A 20680-nucleotide genomic window follows, 5' to 3' on the forward strand; every position below is an offset into this window, starting at 1 on the left:
AACCCACACAGCCACTTGCGTGTGGCTTATCACTTATCCACCAATGTGGCCTTGCACAATATCCTTGTTAAAAGAAACAAGGATAATGTTGTGTTCAAGTGTAACTAATACACTAACATCAACGTGGGATTGTTTTATTTTATTATTTTATCAATTTTTATTTTTTATTTTATATACCCACTCAAACAATAAGTGTAGTGGTTAGTGGAGCCCTTCAGGACTCATAGCCGAAGCAAATCTTGGCCGGTGAATAGTGAATACACAGTTATTTACTAACAGAACGGGCTTACGATCTTGTGGTGTTCCATTTTAATCACAACTTCATCATTTAAAGTCTAAATTAAGCATGTAAATTGTTGTTTTAAAGCTTATGGAATGTACTTTCAAACCATTAAAAAATATTTGACATTAAAAAAAGATTTAATGGGTCACAATAAGCATGTAAATTTTGGATTACATGTAAACAATAAAAAAATTACAGCTTTTTATTTTTCTCTCTACATGCCATAACATGCTTCTAAAAATTACAGTTTTGAAAATTAAAAATTACTGAAACTTTTAATTTTAGCATGCATATAAGATTACATATCCCAGAGATCATGGCATCATTCAAGAGTGAAAACAAGCATAAAATGGTTCTAATACCAACGTTGAATAGTTATATACTTTACTAGAGGTCATATAGACACATACCTTTGGTGGAATAGGTCACCAAATTGCCGGATTTTGTTATTTGCTTGTTTTACGAACTCCTCACGATCTCCTTTGTTGAACACCTCCAAGTCGTAGGAGAGGCTACTAGAGTCTCTCCTAATTTCCATGCTCCGAATTCTAGGAAACAGTAGATGGTGTCCTAGAGAGATGGCTTATTTTGAAAGAGCACTTAAAAAGTATACGTATGTTCACTCACTGTATTTTTTTTTTTTAATCTGACTGATGTAGGAGTATTTTAAATACTAGTAGAGATTCACTTACTATCAGATATATGTGATCCCTAAAAGATCTCATCTGTTAAGTTTAAATTATTCTACTACTGATATTGATAACTCATACCAATATTAGTTAATTTAAATTTAAACTTACTTATCAGATAACCCATATGGACGATCCATGGGCCATGGTTTATGAGTTGGGTCAAAATCAGCCCAATTTCTACCAAAACCAAACTAATAAAGACAACCTCGAAATATGCTATCGAGAAAAGTACCAAGGAAGATTGTAGTTGTCTCATTTTATATGGTCTGACTTCTTTCCCATTTTTTCAAGATGGACATGTGGCAAATAAATAATCTAATGGTAAAAATGCCATTTCATATGCAATTTATTTCTCATTCCATTCAACCTCTTCTCTTTACAACATCATCACATCACTGCCATTCTCTTTCTTTTAGCAACATCATAGCTAGGTCACTATCTCCTTCTTCTTTTAGCAATATCATAGCTATGACACAATCGTTAGAAAAGGTGACCCGTCAAGCCGATGTCGTCATTTTTTACGGATGAGGGTCTCTCTACAACATGGGGGCTTTCAAATAGTTTAGAGAATTGAAAAAAAACGGAGGTCGAACTGACGACCCTCTGATCCGGTCATAGTTTTGCGATTCATGGCATTGCCATTTTAAATGCTAAAAAGTGTGCAAATGCAAATATGATAGGTAGAACCAGAGATTCTTCACCTTTTGATAATACTTTCCTGACACGCTAACCATCAAGCTGACACGCTAAATGTTTCTATAGATGTCCATTCTTATTAAATCACTTTTATGTTCTTTTTGGAAGATCAGATAAGAGACCACCTAGATCTGGATTCACTTCCCCAAATCAAACAATTTTTTATAGATCACAATCTCTCTCTCTCTTCCTCTTCTAACTAAATGACTCTTCCTTTCCCTATTCTTCATAACCATGTCAGTGCCCCTAAAAATTCAAGGAAAGGATTTCAACCCGTACATCAGAAGTCCTCTCTCCCAATCGGAAGCGACCATGGAAGATACTCTCTATTGGTTTAATTTTCTTAATCGAACTGTTGGGACACGAGAAGTCATTTTTTTAGAGTGTACAGGGTGATTAGGATTTACACGTACAAGATGATGAGTAGGCTACAATTTACTTTGGCTGTTTCGTAACATTTACAAAGACAACTTCAATCTCACATCCAATTCCAACCTCGTCCACTGCTTGATTGAATATGTTAATTTATTTATTTTTATGTTTTAAAACTCATATTTTAAGATTTTGTACAAAATTGATGTAGCATTAGATGGATTACTGGTTGTGGGCGAATTTGATAGCACCAAAATCAGAGAGGTTTTTGAAGAATGTGGCAAGGGTTGATAGGCAGGAAGAGACAAGCCTATTTTATTTTTAAATACCATGATGAGCTTCTTCTTGCCGGAGAAATAACAATGCAAAGCGCTTCACCGGGTGTCAGTGCTCTTCCAAGGTTTTACTTTATTGCTCTACAATCTTTCTAATATTTTTCTAATAAAATATATCAATTTGTATATACATATGGCTTTAATGTTCGCAATGAAAAAAATAGTGGTATTGGATAATCTCAATTTGCAAAAACCTCTTTTTTTTTTTCTTTTTTTTTAACCATTGTTTTCACGAAGACTTTTTCATTGGTTTTAGACAGGGCTGACCCTTCCCTTAGGCGAGTTAAATAATTGCCTAAGGCCCTCAAGTGGAAGGAAGATCCCAAAATTTTAGAAAATAAGAGGGAGTAGGGGGGAAAAAATTTAGTTTCAGGTGAAGCACAAAAATCTGGCACATCCTTTTAACCAAAAAACAAAAATTTTGGTAAATCAAACATTATTATCCTCTAGATAAACCAAAAATTAACCGGATAAACTACAAATCTAATCTAAGATATTACCCACAAAACAATCACAAATCACAACAAATAAAATAACTCAAAACCCTAAAAATTTTACCTTTCTCTATAGTCTCTACTCTCCACCTCTCTCTGTCTCTCATTCTCTCTGATTCTCTTTCTCTCCCCTGTTCTCACTTCTCATCTACTCAAGTCAACATCTCAAGCAAGGCGAAGGCAGCAAGCTTCTTGCCTTCCTCCGCTTGGACCGCCTCTCTCATTCTTTCTCTAAATCGGTGTCTTTGCCTCCGGCCTCTCTAAGCTCTCTTATTCTTTCTCAGCCGTTCAGCACTTCAGCAGAATCGGTTCTGCCTCTCTCACTCAAACTCAGGTTCAGCCGTCGGTTTAGCAGGTATAAATTTGGGCATTTGACTTTGTAATAAGATTAAAGATTGGGCCTAGTTTTGTTAATCAGTTTTGGGCCTTCAATGTTTTATTTTATATTATTTTTTTATAAAGCCTACTGCCTGTATTTTTTTTTCTTTTTCGGTTATAGATTAGCTAAGATTTTATTTTGTGGGTGGGTCTTATTAATAAGCCTTGTTGTGTTATAGTTGTGCTTAAATTTTTATTATGCTTGTGCTTAATTTTTTTTTAAATTTTAATCTTGTGTTTATATATATATATATATATATTTTAGTTAGTGGTAATATATTGAATAAGTCTTTATTTATGCAGGTTGAGATTGCTAAAAATTTGTTATTGTTCGGTGAAACTACAACAATACTTTTTATATAAATTAGGTTCAATTTCTCATTTGCTCTACACTTGAAAGTTATTTTTTATTTTAGTCTTTATAAATATATTGTTTGATTAAAAATTTCTACTAGAAAATATGCATCTGGATATGAAAAACTTAAAAAAAGAAAAAAAAAAGAAAAATTAATTGAGTCTCAAAAAGGATCAATGAAAAAATTTGTTATTAGTAATAAACAAAATATAATACAAAGTTAATTAGTCAATTTGCATCTCAAAAGGCAAGAAAAAAAATAGATTTTAAATAAAATATATTATAATATAAAAATATTAAATAAATATTAATTTAATTAATATATAAGTATAAAAAATGTCTAATGTAAGGACACAATTTGAGCTTGAACTTACAGTCAGAAGGGGATGGGCCTGAAAGGCCTTTTACAATAAAATTTGTAGAGAGTGTGCTTGAAATCTAGATTCTAATGATGTTAGATGACAAGAATGATGGGCTTCATCACAATGATACACACAAGGAACTGTTTATATGAAAGAATCTTCTCCTCGGACACAAGCCGAGGATGATTTATATTATCTCTTCCCAAGATAGATTACAATTATGAATAATGAGGTCTACAGTGTTTTTTTTCTGTTTCTTCCGGTCCCCTCTCCTGAAGGTCCCTTCTTCCTTTTATATCCCCTCCTTCTTCTCCTCTTCATGCTCCACATAAGAGTTAGATTATTGGTTTAGCTCCCTGTCCCATCCACCTCCCCTGAAGTCTTTGAAGATAGGAGCGAGGCTAAACTCTGACGCTCAGATCTCACTTTCCCATTAATGCGGCCAGAATAGTTGTTGCAGAGCATTCAATGCGGTGGCGGTGATAGCAGTTTTATCTTAAATATCTCATCGCCCTTCTTCTTATCTTCTACGTATACCATGCTTACCCTTACCTATAGGATCTTCTAAAATAGTGTCTGTGGAGGTCAACCAGCCTTTCTTCTATCTCGGCTTTAGAGAGCCGAAAACATATTCCTCCTCGGACCATTCTCTTAGACATGCTTGACCTGTATCACTTCTCTACTTTTTAGCATTGCTTTGTGGGCTGACATTTACACATCCTCGGACCATTTAGTGTCCTTAGATTGGGCCTTTAGCCCAAAAAATACTCTTGGGCCAACCCTACACTCATTCCTGGGCCCAATGACCCTACACCCAATTTTTAGTTCTCGCCTTAGGCCCCAAAATGTCTAGTGCTGGCCCTGGTTTTATTTATTTATTTATTTATTTTTTTATCTTTTTTTTTATTTATACAAGATAGAATTTCTACTCTAGCCTAATCTAAGTGCAAAAAGATTATTATTTTTAATGCTAACACAAAGCAATAATCCTCTAATATCCTTTGAATGAAAGTATATTAGGAAAGGAAAGTTGTGAGTCAAGAAATAGAACCTATGAATGTAATCCTCCCGTTATGGAACCACCACTCTTCTTCATCACAATGCTCAAAGCACCTAAATGAGGTAGCGAGAATTTTTCTCCAATCATTTTTTTTGGTTGATTTGTAATTAACACTTGTAGGGAAGTTAATTTTGTAGCCTATAACATTGCTATATAGTCTCTTCTTAATTTTTTGGGATTGATCCCCATCTCATCCGTTCCAGACTTTTGTATTTTGCTCTCATGACCTTTTGTATTATTTAGAAAAAAAAAAAAAGAGAAAAAAGTGAGTGGAGAGAGAGAAGTGGATTTGTTAGAAATGGTGGAGGAAATAAAAAAAGATTCCCTCCATTGGGAGTGGGACCTGAGAAGGTTCATTAAAAATCAAATTTTATATTGTTAAGTAACTAATTGAGAATGTCGATGTAGATTGTCCAAACTATATTATACTAGTAGTTTTTTTTTTATAAGTTATTATACTAGTAGTTAAAATCTTAGTTAGGACATAGGACGAAGCATAACTTATAAAGTGAGGAAGGGAAGAATAATTTATCTCTAGTTAGTATTTGTCAAAAAAGGTCACTTGCTACTGGTCAAAAGTAGCTCCAACATCCCATAAAAAAAAAAAGTAGCTCCAACAAAATTGCTATCCTTAAATATGTCATCGGGTTGCTGTCTGAAAATTCAACTCAAGAGTTGTCTTGTGGGTTCGTTCCTATTGATGTGGATGAATAGCTGGCAATAGAAAAATTACAATTATTGACATGAAGCAAAGTTCCACGTTCACATTTGATGTCTCATTTGCATTAACTCGCCCTAATTTCCAGAGCTGTCAATAAATAAATATAAATAGTAATACTAGAGATATAAATATTTTTTACAATTTTTTTCCTTCAAACTGTTAATGTGGTAAGTGGTTATTAGTAAATAAAAAATAGATGTTAATGGTGAACCTAGATGAAAATTAGTAAGAAGTTGGCTATATCAACCGTTTATAAAAATGCTACTTCCTCCGTCTCAATTTGTTTGTCCTCTATTCTCTTTTGAGATATCCCAAAATATTGTCCTGTTTCTAAAAATAAAAGTTATCAATTTGCTAATGTTCCTATTATACCCCTACCTTATTTTCAAAACTATTTGAAAATAAAACTAATAAATTATTTTAAAAAATCAATCTAATTGGGGCACCTTTTTAGTTGCTTCATTAAGAATAACTCTTTAAAAAAAAAAAAATTATTTAAAGGTAATTTTGTAAACTTATACTCCCTCCGTCCCACTTTGTTTGTCCTCTATTTCATTTTGGGATGTCCCAAAATATTGTCCTGTTTCTAAAAATAAAAATTATTAGTTTACTAATGTTCCTATTATACCCTACTTTATTTTCAAAACTATTTGAAAAGAAAACTAACTAATATTTTTTTAAAAATCAATCTAATTGGGGCACCCTCATTAAGAATAACTCTTTTTTAAAAAAGCTGATAAATTTATTTAAGAGTAGTTCTGTAAACTTATTCATTTTTATAAAGTAGACAAGACAATAAATGATGTTCCCTTAAAAAGTTTGATTTTTCAAACAAGACAAACAAAGTGGGACAGAGAGAGTACTTTTTTATAAGGCAGAAAAGACAATAAATAATGTTCCCTTAAAAAATTTGACTTTTCAAACAGGACAGACAAAGTGGGACGGGAGGAGTATAATGAATGACATAAATGTAAAGGTGAAGGCGGTTGCTTGAAAATAAAATGGATGACACAAATGTAAAGGGGGAAGGGGATTGCTTGAAAATAAAATGGATGACATAAATATAAAACAAGAAAAATAAAAACCCTAGATGCCTAGGTGGGATGAGATATATTCCCCTTAAGGATACTTCCCATACAAATCCTAGGAGATGGTCCAATACCCATCTAGGGAGACAATACAATATCACAAGCAAGCAAATAATAATATGGACATAAAAATAAAGAGAGATATTTACACAAAAACATAGGGATTTAAAGTAAATAAAAGCAACAGAAGATAAAGAAAATGATTTCATATATGGAAATATGATGTTTACATGAGAGGAATAAAGGAATAGGATAGGTGTGGTAATGGAAAAACCACCCCATCCCTACCAGCTTACCACAAAATTACAAAAAAAAAAAAAAAATAGAAGAGGCTTTTTATTTTTTTTTTATTTTTATTTTTTTTTATGATGGGTTTCCTAGAGGGGAGTAAAAAGTTTTTTTTTTTCCAGAATTTCTAGGGTATTTTCTCAAAATTTTCCACTCTTTTCCTATTTTTCTCCCTTTTTTTCTTCATATTTTTCTCAAAAATGAGGGGGTCTTTATAGGGGAAGAGGCAAAATGGGAGGCTAGCTAGGTGTAACATGTTACACCTAGCTAGCCTCCCACTTTTGCCACCTCATCGGGCCTATTTTGTCATTTTTTCATTTTCTGGATTGATCTTTGTGCAGCTATTTGGAGGCCTTTTTGAGCTCTATTTTCTTTAAACTGTATATGCCTAGAAAGCTTTGGTCTAGTTTCCAATGGTCCTGGTCTTGCACGATTTGGAGCTATGGTCATCAAGGTTTCAAGCTCGAAAGGAGGATGATTCTATGTGTAGACACTACATTTTGCGCCTCTTAGGACTCGGGCCCTTGTTCCCCAATGATGCTCGAACTCTAAGGCTCGGGCCCAGTTTGGGGCCCAATCAGATATTTAATTGATTTTAGGAGTATTGATGAAGATTAGTTAAGGGAGAATAAAATATTTAATATTTTATGCCGTTTTCACTTTCCTAGTGGAATTAGGATTTATTTGCTTTTTTCAATTGAAATCCTTTTTCTAGTTGAATTAGGATTTTAATTATTTTTCTTTTCCTAGTTAAGTTGTTTTTCCTTTCTCAAGTAGAAGTAGGTTTATTATTTCTTTTTCTAAAAGGAGTAGAAGAAATTCTATTCCTATAAATACTCTTTATAGAGAGGTTGATTAATGTTATGCATTTATTAATAAAAGTTTGCTAGAGAGGTTTCTCTATTATTTTGCCTACTAGTCTGGTGTTCTTGTAGAACTTAGGTTTTGTGGAAGGGTTGTAGTAATTGTGTGCTATAGATTTTGCTTCTACACGCTCACGCTGCATCAGTTGGTATCAGAGTAAGGCTAGGTTCCTACCATGGCACAAAGAAAAGCACGTGGGGGAAGACTTGTTGCCATAGATGACGTGTATGAATGCGACGAGGTTGCATGTGATGCGCAATTAGAGTCGTTCTTTCAACAAACAGAGGAGTGGCTTGATGAGCTTTCAAAGCAGCACACCGCCTTAGGCATTGGAAATCAAGCTCAAAACTGCCATCCAAACCCATGTTATGTGGAGGAGGAAGAGGATATCGCTATCAAGGAGGACTGCGATATCAAAGAGGATGATGAATACATTGAAAGAGCTTGTGCAATAAATTGGGATTCTCCACCAATTTATGATGACTATCCTGAAGATTTTAGTCAAGGAGACAACATTGAGCTTGATAAAAATAAAGTCATATACATACGAGGTGAGCCTATAACTCACACTGTTGATGAGACTTTTGACATTCAAAAACAAAAGGTTATTGATTTTACTAATTACAATTATATGTTGGTAGAATTAGTTTGTTCAGTAGTAGATGAGTTCTCAATTGATGAATGAAGTTTCAATCTACTAAAGCTTGAATTTTTTTTGAACACATTAAACACTATGATTTCATTGGGTTTGATTAACTTCTCTCAATTTTTTTTGGAAATATTGTAAACATTAATTTGGAATGATTAATGGAATATGTTATTGATCCCTTTTGGGAGGATTTTATTGAAAAAGAATTGATAAAGGTCAACAAGAGGCGTGAACAAGTGATTTTAAGTAATCTTTGTGGAGGAGGCAATATGAAGTTTATGGATGTGTGCATGGATTCTTTTTTAGAACTTGCTTCATATATCTTGCCGTGGCAAAAGAGGTCAAGAATAAAAATCCGTACATTAAGATTTAGTATGAGTGAGAAAAGATTGATAAGTAGCATACTGATTTGTCTTGTCTTGCACAGAAGAATAGGATGGAGATGATTATTCGGGGTTCCAATTGATCGTGGAAGATTGACACAAAACTCGAGGACGAGTTTTCCCCAACCCCGAGAGAGTGATGCCGATTGGTTAAGGGAGAATAAAATATTTTAATATTTTATGTTGTTTTCTCTTTCCTAGTGGAATTAGGATTTATTTGCTTTTATAAGTTCAATTAAAATCTTTTTCCTAGTTGAATTAGGATTTTAATTGTTTTTCTTTTCCTAGTTAAGTTGTTTTTTCTTTCTCAAGTAGAAGTAGGTTTATTATTTCTTTTTCTAAAAGGATTAGGAGAAATTCTATTCCTCTAAATACTCTTTATAGAGAGGTTGATTAATGTTATGCGTTTATGAATAAAAGTTTGCTAGAGAGATTTTCTCTATTATTTTGCCTACTAGCCTAGTGTTCTTGTAGAACTTAGGTTTCGTGGAAGAGTTGTAGTAATTGTGTGTTATAGATTTTGCTTCTACACACTCATACTGTATTAAGTATTAAATTGGAAAATATAACCTTTTAAATGAGTAAAAAAAAAATATAGTTTTTAAATAAATTGACCAAAGTGGCCCTTGCCTTGCATACGTGGGTTGCGGCCTGCGTACATGAGCCAATGCATGCATACGCAGGCATTAATTTGCGCACGCAGCTAGGGTTTCAGAAGTATAAGAAATGCAAATTTTCTGCAATAATGACTGAGGTTTGAAACGAATCCTACATCATCTGGGAGCCGTTCCAAACCCTATTTTTTCCATTATATAAAGCCTGACATGGTACATTTTCAAAATACGCAGAAATCCTACAAGAAAAATCTAAGATTCACTAGAAAATAGTGAATCAAAAGGAAGATTTTTCACAAAACACCCTTAAGTAAATTTTATTTGATTGAGACCTTTTCTGGCCCCAATCCTTTGAGTTTAAGATTGGTAATCACTATTTTATTGAATTGTAATAGATTCGATTGAGGGGAACGGTCAAAATCAAGCTTAGGAGTTTTTGCTTTAAGGTATTCTTTCAAACTTTTCTTTTTCTTTTTTGCCTTTGATCTTTGTTTTAATATTTTCTTTTGTTTAGTTTATGTTTATGCGTGTTTTTTAGGTTGTTACGACCCAAACCCGATACCCGGATTTGTGGCCATGACCGGCATGCTAATATCAAGTTTAAACCTGATATTAACAAGAACCAACTTAACTTTTACAAAAGTTTCCCTCTTTCTTTTCATTCTTGTTTCTTTACTTAAGTGATATGACCTTTCACTTGACATTCAGAGCATCTACACTATACTTAAAGAATAACATAATCCACCAGTTACTCAAATTTTGAATTTGACATAATACATCTCTTAATATTTTAAGGTACACAACTTTCATTAAATCCTAAAATGCACAATACTGTAAAACTAAACATCAAATTACTAGTTTGGGTTCTATACTTTTAAAACTAAAATCAGCTCTTTCCAAAACTCAACTAAGGTTCCCACTGCTTCAAAATAAAACCTGTTAACTGAAAGAGTGGAAGGGGTGAGCTACACAGCTCAGTAAGGGTAAGATACATAAGAATTTAATAAGAATGCATGTAAATCAAATCATTTCATTTTATAAATGTTCAGATAGGAGAACATCTTTTCATGCATAGTATTTTATACTATTTATAATAATAACTTATACGCTCTTCGTAGGAAAATAATTGTTCTCCTTTTTCTTATCAGATTAATATTACCAAAACCTTTCGGATTGAATTTCTTTTGTTCCTTACAAAGTCACCAAATATAATATTGATTGTTTAAAAAATCATATACATACATACATACATACATACATACATACATACATACATACATACATATATATATATATATATATATATATATATATATATATTTATATTCTTGTTACAAAACAATCATTTCAACTTAAATCAGATAACTGGTAACTTTGTCTTAAACTAGAATCATTTTAACAAATAAGAAAACTTTTCTTTATAAACTTTTTCTCGTAAAATATCATAACTTCCATAGTCATAAAACTTAACGTTTCATAAAGAACAGATATCTGATAATTTTTTTAACGTATACTTATACTTTCATCAGAAGCTTTATCTTTATAGAACACTAAAAACTTTTCTTTTCATCATAAACTTCTTTTCATGAGAGCTTTTAACTTTTCATAATGCATTTAAGCAAATCATTCTCTCATGATCAATAAAATAATATAGCTGTTCATAACATATTGGTTAGTCCATATCTGATAAATCTGTATTTATTTGGGAGGCTTCTAGCACCACTGTGCTAGACATCCAGCATTCCCCACAATGCCAGGTATTCTTGGAATCACATCATAATACATATCTTTCAACCATGGGGTAGGTTGACTTCCTCCACAAGTTGGCCGTAACCAACAAGGGTGGGTACAGCAGAGCCAGTCCCACATTAATGGCCAATCAGATAACATTTTCCATGGAAAACCAGTAATTAAACCCCTACTGGCAGAGTTTAGATCATCAAAGAACATAACCTGAAAACATTTCATACTTATACATCATATGGAAATTCATAGTTTGGATAACATTTCATAATAAAAGTATTTCCATTGTTTTCTTTAAACATCATGTTCGTGGAATTAGTAACAACATCAATATGCTTAAATCATATACATAAAGTTTTGAGAACTCACAAACATATCTTTTTCTGAAACATGATTATATGTCATATCTCTAATCAAAAACCTTTTAATTCATAATATACTTTAAAATAATCTCATGACTTACCAAATGCTCATATAACTTATCCCTTACCTGAAAGCAGAGGAACTGAGAGCCTAAAGTCGAAGGAGCTTAGACTTGGATACTGGTAACACCTAAACCAAATATCAAAACTTATTACTATCAATTACTCTTTATAATAAACTTACACATTTATCTCAAAACCTATATCCTAAAAATCAAGGAAATCCTAATCCCACCTCAACGAGGTTCCCACAAACACAAAATACATTAATCAAACAACATGATATACTAAATCATAGAGAAACCAACATTTACACATTAATCTCATACCTTTAGAAGAGCCAACTTCATTTCAAAAGGTGCTTTGAGATTAAGTCAATAGTGCATGCATAAACATAAACTCCTTTAAGCATGGTCATGTAACCATATACACTCACATGGCAATATACAACCCATTGAACAAGACAGCTTCATAAAAATAACAATCGGATAGATTAGAACCCTTCCTTTGAGTACCAAACCTTGAACCAAGTTACACAAAATTTAGCTATGATCTAGACATACCAAATGATGAGCATAATAAATTATAGCTCAAATCATTCACCCTAACTTTAGAATTAAATCCTCAAAGTTAGGCATGTCCCTACTGTTCACCATTTTATTCCAGCAGCATATACTTCACTTATAAAATACAAATGGGCTATCAATTCACATCCAAACTTCATGCAAATTTACAGAGAAACGCCTCTAGATGTTAGTGAATACCATATGAATTTCGGAGTGTGAGACCTCTTCCATTAGAACCATATGTGTCTTAGGTTTCATAAGAAATATCCCTAGGATCCAAATTCACTGTATACAATTTAATACATAATTTACCATATGTAAACACAGAATCTGTCACAGTGATAGCTTTGCAACATTTTCTTATAAATTCACAAACAATTATCAAACGATGGTATTTTCCTATGAAATTTAATACACACATACTAGAAATATTATATAATAATCTCTAATAAACCTTTTACCCATAGCTATCTTAGAAAAATACAGAATTTATAATAACCAAATAGGTTAACAGTGAGTGCAATTCTTAACAAGTTCATGAACTAACACTCAACCAACTTCAATTACTAAATCAACTACACATTCAGCACCTCAAATAACAATTCCATAAAGTTTATCTAGTTATTTTAATCCTTTAACACTTACCCATAATAGATTTTATATTAGTCTATCATCTAGAAGCACATGCAAGCATAACAATGATTCAAATCATATTTGGACAATCAACAATCTCTAGAATCCACCACACCCATATACAAAATCATATAACCATCACTCAAGTTTAAAATGGAAAATAGACTAAAAGAATTAGATTTTTCCCTTACCCTAAGCATGGTTCTTGGAGTGATAGAGCTAGAGTCACTCTAGCTTTAAATTGGGAACAAGAGCTTGGGAAGAATGGAGAAAACTTCTTGTTGCTGTTGGACCCGTAGGTGTGAAAGGGAGAGGAGAGTTGAGAGTTTTTTCTTTCTGTTGGTGTTGGACCCGTGGGTATGAGAGGGAGAGAGTTCTTGAGTCTTCTAGTTGCTTGAGAAAGTCAAAGAAGGGATGCGGTGTGAACAAGGGAAAGTAGAAAGAGATAAGAACAAAGAAAATGAATAAAGAAAGAAGAATGAGGGCTTAATCTTCTGGTGCAGCCAAGGAAAAATAAGGGAGAAAGTTGTGTGGGGCACGTGTATGCATGAAGGAAAAAGGCTAATGACTCATCCTTGTAACTTTTGAAAATTACTTACCTCCCCACCCCCTTATAAGCTTATATTCTATAAAGACCCAACTATAAAATAACTTGGCACATAAACCCCTTACCTTAAACACTTAATTAAACACCAACAACTATATATCTAATAACTTAACCACTTAATATAGTTTTGTACATACTTATACTTAGTATATATTTATAATACAAATAGCCATTTCAATTATTTATAATCTTTACAATTCTTATTCAATGGCATTATAAAATAATATATTTATTAAATACTCTTTTATTAATTACAGAAAGAAAGTGGCTTAAAATAATAATTAACCACTTAAACGCATGGTTTAACTATAAAGTTGGGTCGGGGTGTTACAGGTTAGTTTTAGGTTTTCTTTATGTCTTTAAGCATGTTAGGTTGCTAGATTTCACGTTTTATGTTTTGTTTTTCTTATGTTCTGTTTCTGTGTAAATTAGGTTTTCTAGGTAAGGATCTATGTACGCATGATCTAGCCTACACACGTAGGCTGAACTCATGCGTACGCAGACCTGTTCTAGCGTGCGTAATGTCGTTACTCGGAAACCTTAATTTTTGTTTGTTTTGTTTTTGCATTCATATTTGTATTCTGTGTAGCCTCGTTTTCATATATTTAAAGCCCCATAACTATTTGTTTACCTATTAACATGTTTGTTTGTTATCATATGTGTAGACTAGGGTATAGATTAGGGTTTCATAGTATTAATGCCATTCATTCACATGTTCATGCATTGATGCCATAAGTGTTGTGCTGCTGAGAGGTAAGTAAAGGATAGGTCATGCATTAGCAATGTCCATGCATTGTATTAGGGTTTCACCTTGATGATATGATGGAACATGCTTAGATGTATGATTAGGTTTTTGTAATATGTTTGTCTTGCTATGATGATATGCTTGCTGCCTTGTCATAGATGTATGGTAAGTTTTCACATGTTAGACGAATTCTAGGGTTTTCTTTTATGCCTTTGCTCTCTTTTGTTTTAGATTGATAAGTATGTGTGTTGGGATAAAAGATACCATGATTGTATGCATAGATTTACGTTAGTGTGTGTGTGAGTATAGATGCAAATGTTGAGAGTGCTTTTAATGAGAGTTAAGGTATAGGACACAATGATGGGAGGCCAACCTTAGGGTTGGGCGATCTTGGGTGCCTAACACCTTCCCAATAGCGTACCTAAACTCCGAACCTAAACTCTGGTAGTAAGATCAAAGGTCCTTCCTAGAAAGGACACTATATTCATGGTTCCTAGACCATATAACAAGGTAGCGACTCCATTTCTATTGTGCCCACGCAGTGTTGAAAAATTCTGTGACGTTTTTCCTTAAAAAATTTGCATCTTCCAATCCGGGGCAAATATCATTGAGCCCTTTTTATGAAAAGTGACCAAGACCTTGTTCTTCAAGACAAATCGCTCTAGTTCCTACCCAATCGGTATATTTTATTGCATGAATTCGACTAAAAAACTGCCTATTTTTCCTTTAAAAAAGGGGTGAGATTTTGTTAGGGTTTTTGGTATTTTAGTGATATCTCGTCCGTTTTAACTCCGATTATAGCCCGTAGACTGTCGTTTTGAAGGAAAAAACATGTCCTACAAGACGGTCTAAAATTCAACATGACCTGATGGTCGGATAAAAAAGTCAACTTTTTTACTGTACCTAGTTAGGGTTTTGGCCTTGGTTGCTATAAAAAGGGTTTATTTATTTATTTATTTATTTTTTTATAAATGTTATGACCCTTTGATCCATTATCCAATCATGTTGTATTTATTTTTAACATTTTTAGGCTTTGAACTTTGTATTTTTGCACATTTTCTCCTTTTTTTTTTTTTTTTTGGTTTTGGCATTTGTTTTGATGCATGAATCTCGAAAAAATACAATATCGACAGAACCCAATACAGTCCAAGCCCAAACCCAATTAAGAAAATATGTTGGAAGCCCAAAGCCCAAATACATCTTTGCTCTTCTTAAGGAAAAGGACGATGTCCTGCTTCTTCTTCTCCTCCAAGTTTGTCCCAATTCGTGTGAACTTATCTAGATTGGATTTGTCCAAAGGTACATCTTCTAGTACTTCAATCGGCTCAAAAATTGTCCTTGCACTTCTCTAGTTGTCAACTAGTCTCCTTGCACTTCTCTTATGCCATACTTTGTTGGGAACTTGATGGACAAGTAGTAAGTGGACATTGCAACTCTCTAACCTATTCAAAGTGAGTTTTCCTATGATGGCAGAGGATGAACAATCAACGATGAGGAAATTCGCTTCCTTCGTGATATGTTGTGGATAAGCACCATCCATAACATGGAGAGAGACTATTCCTACAGGCAAAACTTTTGTCCCTCCAAACCCTATCAAAGGAAAATTTGCTGAACAAAGTAGTTCTTTATCGATCCTAATGTACTGGAAGGTTAGGTAGTAGAGGATATCTACTGAACTCCCGTTATCCATCAGTACTCTCCTTGTGGTGAAGTTTGCAATCGTTAAAGTGATGACAATTGCATCATTATGAGGATGGTGTAGCCTTCTAATGTCTTCTTCTATGAAAGTTACAACTGGCTCATCCATCCTTGGTATCCTTGGTGGATGACCAGTGAGTTAGACATTTTGTACTTTTCGAAGATAAATTTTTTTTATACTTGGATGTTCTTCTTGTCGATGTTCCTCCCACAATCACCCTTATTTCTCCAAGGGGTGGAGGAATTGGTTCTTCTACTCTACTTTTTGGGGGGTGTTCTCTCGTCTCCATGCTCCCATCCAATGGAATTCTTCAAATTTCCCTACCTGATGAGAGCCTCAATCTGCTACTTCAAATCATAGCATTCGTCAGTTTTGTGATCATGATTTCGATGGAATTGACAATACTTGCACTTCGTCCATTTGCTAAGATCTCCTTTCAGCTTTTTTGGTCACTTCAAGGATGGGTTTGTTGACACCCCATTTTACAACTTGCATTTAACCAACCAATAGATTTTCAAATTTGTGATACAAAACAAATCTTGATGCTCTAACGATCACAATGGTATGTCATGAGTTTTGATCGAACCACCTGATCAAAAGTTATTATATAATCAATTTTCAATGATCATGGCTCACCTACACGATGGGCCCAATCACGTCCTATCTTAAACACTTAATTTTGATTGGTTCCAACAAGAATTAATTTAAAATTAATTAAGTGTGAATTTTGATTGGATTTTTTTATTTTTTTATTTTTTAAAAAAATAAAAAATGTTTTCCTTATGGCATCTTATCTGCTCTTTTGAAAAACAATTTGGAGAGAGAAAGATATGATCCATGAAAAATTAAAAAAAGAAGAAAAATTCTCAAAAAATCGTTATTATCTTTAGCAGAAACTTGAATCGCATTTTTGGCTTGGAAAACGTTGAAAGTTGATTTTCTCTATTTCTGGAAAAGTTGTAGAGAATTAAATTCCCTTTCAGAAACCACTAATTTTGAATCAATTGGAGTTTTGAACAGAAAATTAGAGCCAAAATACGAAACAGGTGCAGATGATAACACAAGTTCAGCATCAGCTTCAACTTCCTTTCAAAATTCAAATAGGGATCAACACCAAATCCGTTCCAGATCATTTAAACAGGTTGATCTCCTCCATTAGCTTCAGAAGAAAGCTAATAACTTAGCTTTAAAGCTAAGTCATCCCTTCCCCTATAAATAGAGAAGACCTCTTCCATTTTCTGGACCTCGAATTCCCTCTAGAGAGCTAGTGAGAAAGCAAAAAAAGAAAAGCTGTTGTGCAACCAATTGTTCTTACTTTGGTTGTAGTTGAGTACTTCCTTGCTTTCTCCTTAGCTCTTTAAGTGATCACTTTCCCCTTTTTAATTTATGTTCTACGTTGATAAGTAGTCAATTATGTTCTTAACTTTCTATACATGCTTGAATATATGTTTAACAAATCATTATTTGTTTCTTTCATGATATGTTTAACATGCCTATATGTCTCATTAATATTCCTTTTAAATGCTTAGATGAACACTTCTAGGCTAATACACAAATTTTCTCTTGAATGCTTAAATGAACACTTCTAGGCTAATACACAAATTTTGATTTTCTCTAGATGAACATGTCTAGGTAGTTGTTTTACTTTGTTAAATGCTTGAACAAACATGTCTAAGAATATTGATTTTCACTAGATGAACATGTCTAAGGGATTTTCCTTTACTTCTTTTTATAATTGCTTGGATGATCAAATATGCTTAAATGTTTTATTCATTTTTATTTTTATTTATTTTCTTCTCTTTGCAATTATAACATGACAACTTTATTTTCTTTTTTTCTTTTTTTCACATGCTTAGATGAACATGTCTAGGCTAGGAATTCTTTATTTACATTAATTTTTTGGATGAACATGCCATTACCTTCAAAACACATATTTACTTGTTTGACATATTGTTTGTATTTGTTTGACATGACATGATGTTGGCCACCTTAACCTAGGAGATCGGTTTTACTGGGTGAGATGGGTGCTTAATCCCTTCCCATCTCGTAAATTAGCCTCCGAACCAAGATTAAGGGTTTTAGATCATGATTTTGTATATGCAATTTTACATTTCTTAGAATGTAACTAGGAAATAAAGCAATGCAATTTATTTTTCTTAGATTGTATCTAGGACAAAGCATTGTAATTTTTTGTTACACAATTAATGTAAATTGTCATAAATATTAATACAAATTAAGCATTTTTCATTAAAGGTTTTCTTATTTTTCCATTTAAATTAAATAAGTGGCAACTCTATGTAAAATCCTCGATCTAGGGGGGAGTACATTTTACAGTGAATTCGTACATTTTGAGCATCACGATCCCACCCATTCACATGGGTTAGGCCCAGTTTAAGAAAAAATTGGCGGGCCGGGATCGCGGTCGCTCACAATGACGACTCCACTCGGGATGTTGAAGGCTAGACTCCAATTTAGGTTATGGTGGCCAACCATGTCATTTTTTTATTTTTTGCTTTTAATAATATGTCATATTTGCTTGCCATAGCATCATTTGCATGATTGGAATTGTGATATGAACTGTGTATGTTGCCCAGAAACCACGGTAATTGTAGCCATGGATCGCAGTCCTCCAAGATTCGTGTACCCAGTGGTGAACCTACCACCCCTTCGCGTAAGACTTGCTTGATCTTTCTTGCGTTTTGTAAAGGACAAACTCTATCGTTTGAACCAACGCGGCATTCGTATGTCACAACTTGGGAGGTACAACGTCCTAGCTTTTGGGGAACCTATTAGCCTACCTTTTACCTTCATGTAAGAAGCCATAGAACTAATCTTTAGGTCAATCCCATAAAATACATTGCATGCAATGAATGTGTTTGGCCGTTGTTTGATCCATGATGTGCCTTAGTCCAATGCTTAGGCCCATCATAATTGTTTAAGATTTCTTAAAAAATATAAAAATCTACTTTCTGCATTTTGGTTGAGGCCAAAGAATCTCAATCAGGGTTTAAGCCCACCTAGTTCAAAGCATAACTAAAAGCTCAAAATCATCAAGCTTAAAGACATCAAGATTAAAGCCACCAGTCTTAAAGTGCAAGGCCCAAGCAAACATCAAAACCAAGGCTTCCAGTTAAGAAATGGCCAACAACCAAGAAGATCAACACATGAATGATCATAGGGAACAACCGCCTCTCACCACTCAAGATTTACTCAACACTTTGGTAGCAGGTCAAGCCCAACTCCAAAAGGACATCCAAGCATTGATCCAACAGATGGGGAATAAGAACTCTCATGAATCCTCTGGGGCCCAAAATGATAATGGACCCAGAAATTCTAAAGAAAGCCATGACTTGGTGTTGACTGAAAATGAGAAGAAGATGGTGGAACGAATGGACCAAATGGAAAAGCTCCTAATGAGATCTAGAAGGGTTGAAGAAGCTATGGATCCGCATTCACTTTCGCTCTTTCCTCAAGCAAGGGCCCCACCAAAGTTTAAGATGCCAACATTGGACAAGTTTGATGGCACGAGCTGCCCTAAAGCCCATCTGAAAATGTACATAAGAGCATTGCAACCCTTGGGAGCTGATGAAGAGTTACTGGCCCAAATGTTTCAAAATACACTCACCAGAGCTGCCCTACATTGGTTCCTAAATTTGGAGGGTTCTCGAACTCGGACTTGGGGAGATATGTGCCATGAATTTTACAAGCAATACAAGTACAATACTGAGCTGGACATCACTCAGTGAGACCTTGAGACAACCAAGCAAGATTCCAGTGAATCTTTTCATGCATTCATCACAAGGTGGAGGACAAAAGCAGCCCAGATGACTATAAGGCCCAATGAGGAAGAACAATTGAACATGATTGTGAAGAATCTCCTCCTGACCTACAACAAGTATCTATTTGCTCGATACTTTCCCAACTTCAAGACCCTAATTGCTACTGGAACCCAAATTGAAGATGCCATCAATTACAGTGGGATTATCCAAGATCTCATGGACCAACAAATCATTGCTGCACCAATATCTACCAATCAATCCAACTCTACTTCATGAGTTGCCAAGCCATAATGGGTTTTTCAAGAACTTTTTTTTATTACAAACTTTGTCTGTTCCTTACTTGTTTCCATTTTTCCCTTATCTTACTTTCATTTCTTATTTGATGCATTTTGTTATTCATGCTTTGTTTGATGCAAAAATTCAAAAAAAAAAAAAAAAAAGTTAAAGAAAACTTTGGACTAGGGGCATTGGGATCTTTAGTGACATTTCCGACTCCCTTCAAAGTCGAATTGAAAATGTTTTCCTTGAGGCCTACAATTTCTATCAAAATGGACTTGTTCATGATAATCCTTCAAAAATTACAAAAATGCTTTTCTCCATAAAGAAAAAATAATAAAAAAAAAATCAAGGAAAACTTTCAAAAAAAAAAAATCTTCCAACCAGGGGCATTGGGCCCTTTAGTGGATTTTCAAAAATCATGTAAGACTTATCCTTCTCATCAAAGCCCAGTTCGCTTGGAAAGAGTGTGAGAGGTCAAAATTTTCAAATGTTATTTTCCTCAAGTACTACATGAGAATTCCTTTGGTAAAGCTTTTGTAAATCATAATGCTTAATGGGCCAACCAATCAATGT

The 20680-nt window shown here is 33.8% G+C and overlaps 1 long non-coding RNA gene across 1 annotated transcript; it reads right to left on the bottom strand.

Annotated features, from left to right (window-relative positions):
* Positions 1–10180: 10180 nt before the first annotated feature.
* Positions 10181–13414, bottom strand: LOC142641261 (uncharacterized). Its single transcript, XR_012845349.1, has 3 exons — positions 13190–13414; positions 11868–11929; positions 10181–10570 (listed from the first exon to the last, which is right to left on the bottom strand). It is a non-coding gene; the product is annotated as an uncharacterized LOC142641261 (long non-coding RNA).
* Between the last annotated feature and the right edge of the window lie 7266 nt (positions 13415–20680).

The sequence above is a fragment of the Castanea sativa genome, chromosome 6 (genome assembly GCF_040712315.1).
Source record: "Castanea sativa cultivar Marrone di Chiusa Pesio chromosome 6, ASM4071231v1".
Taxonomy (NCBI): domain Eukaryota; kingdom Viridiplantae; phylum Streptophyta; class Magnoliopsida; order Fagales; family Fagaceae; genus Castanea; species Castanea sativa.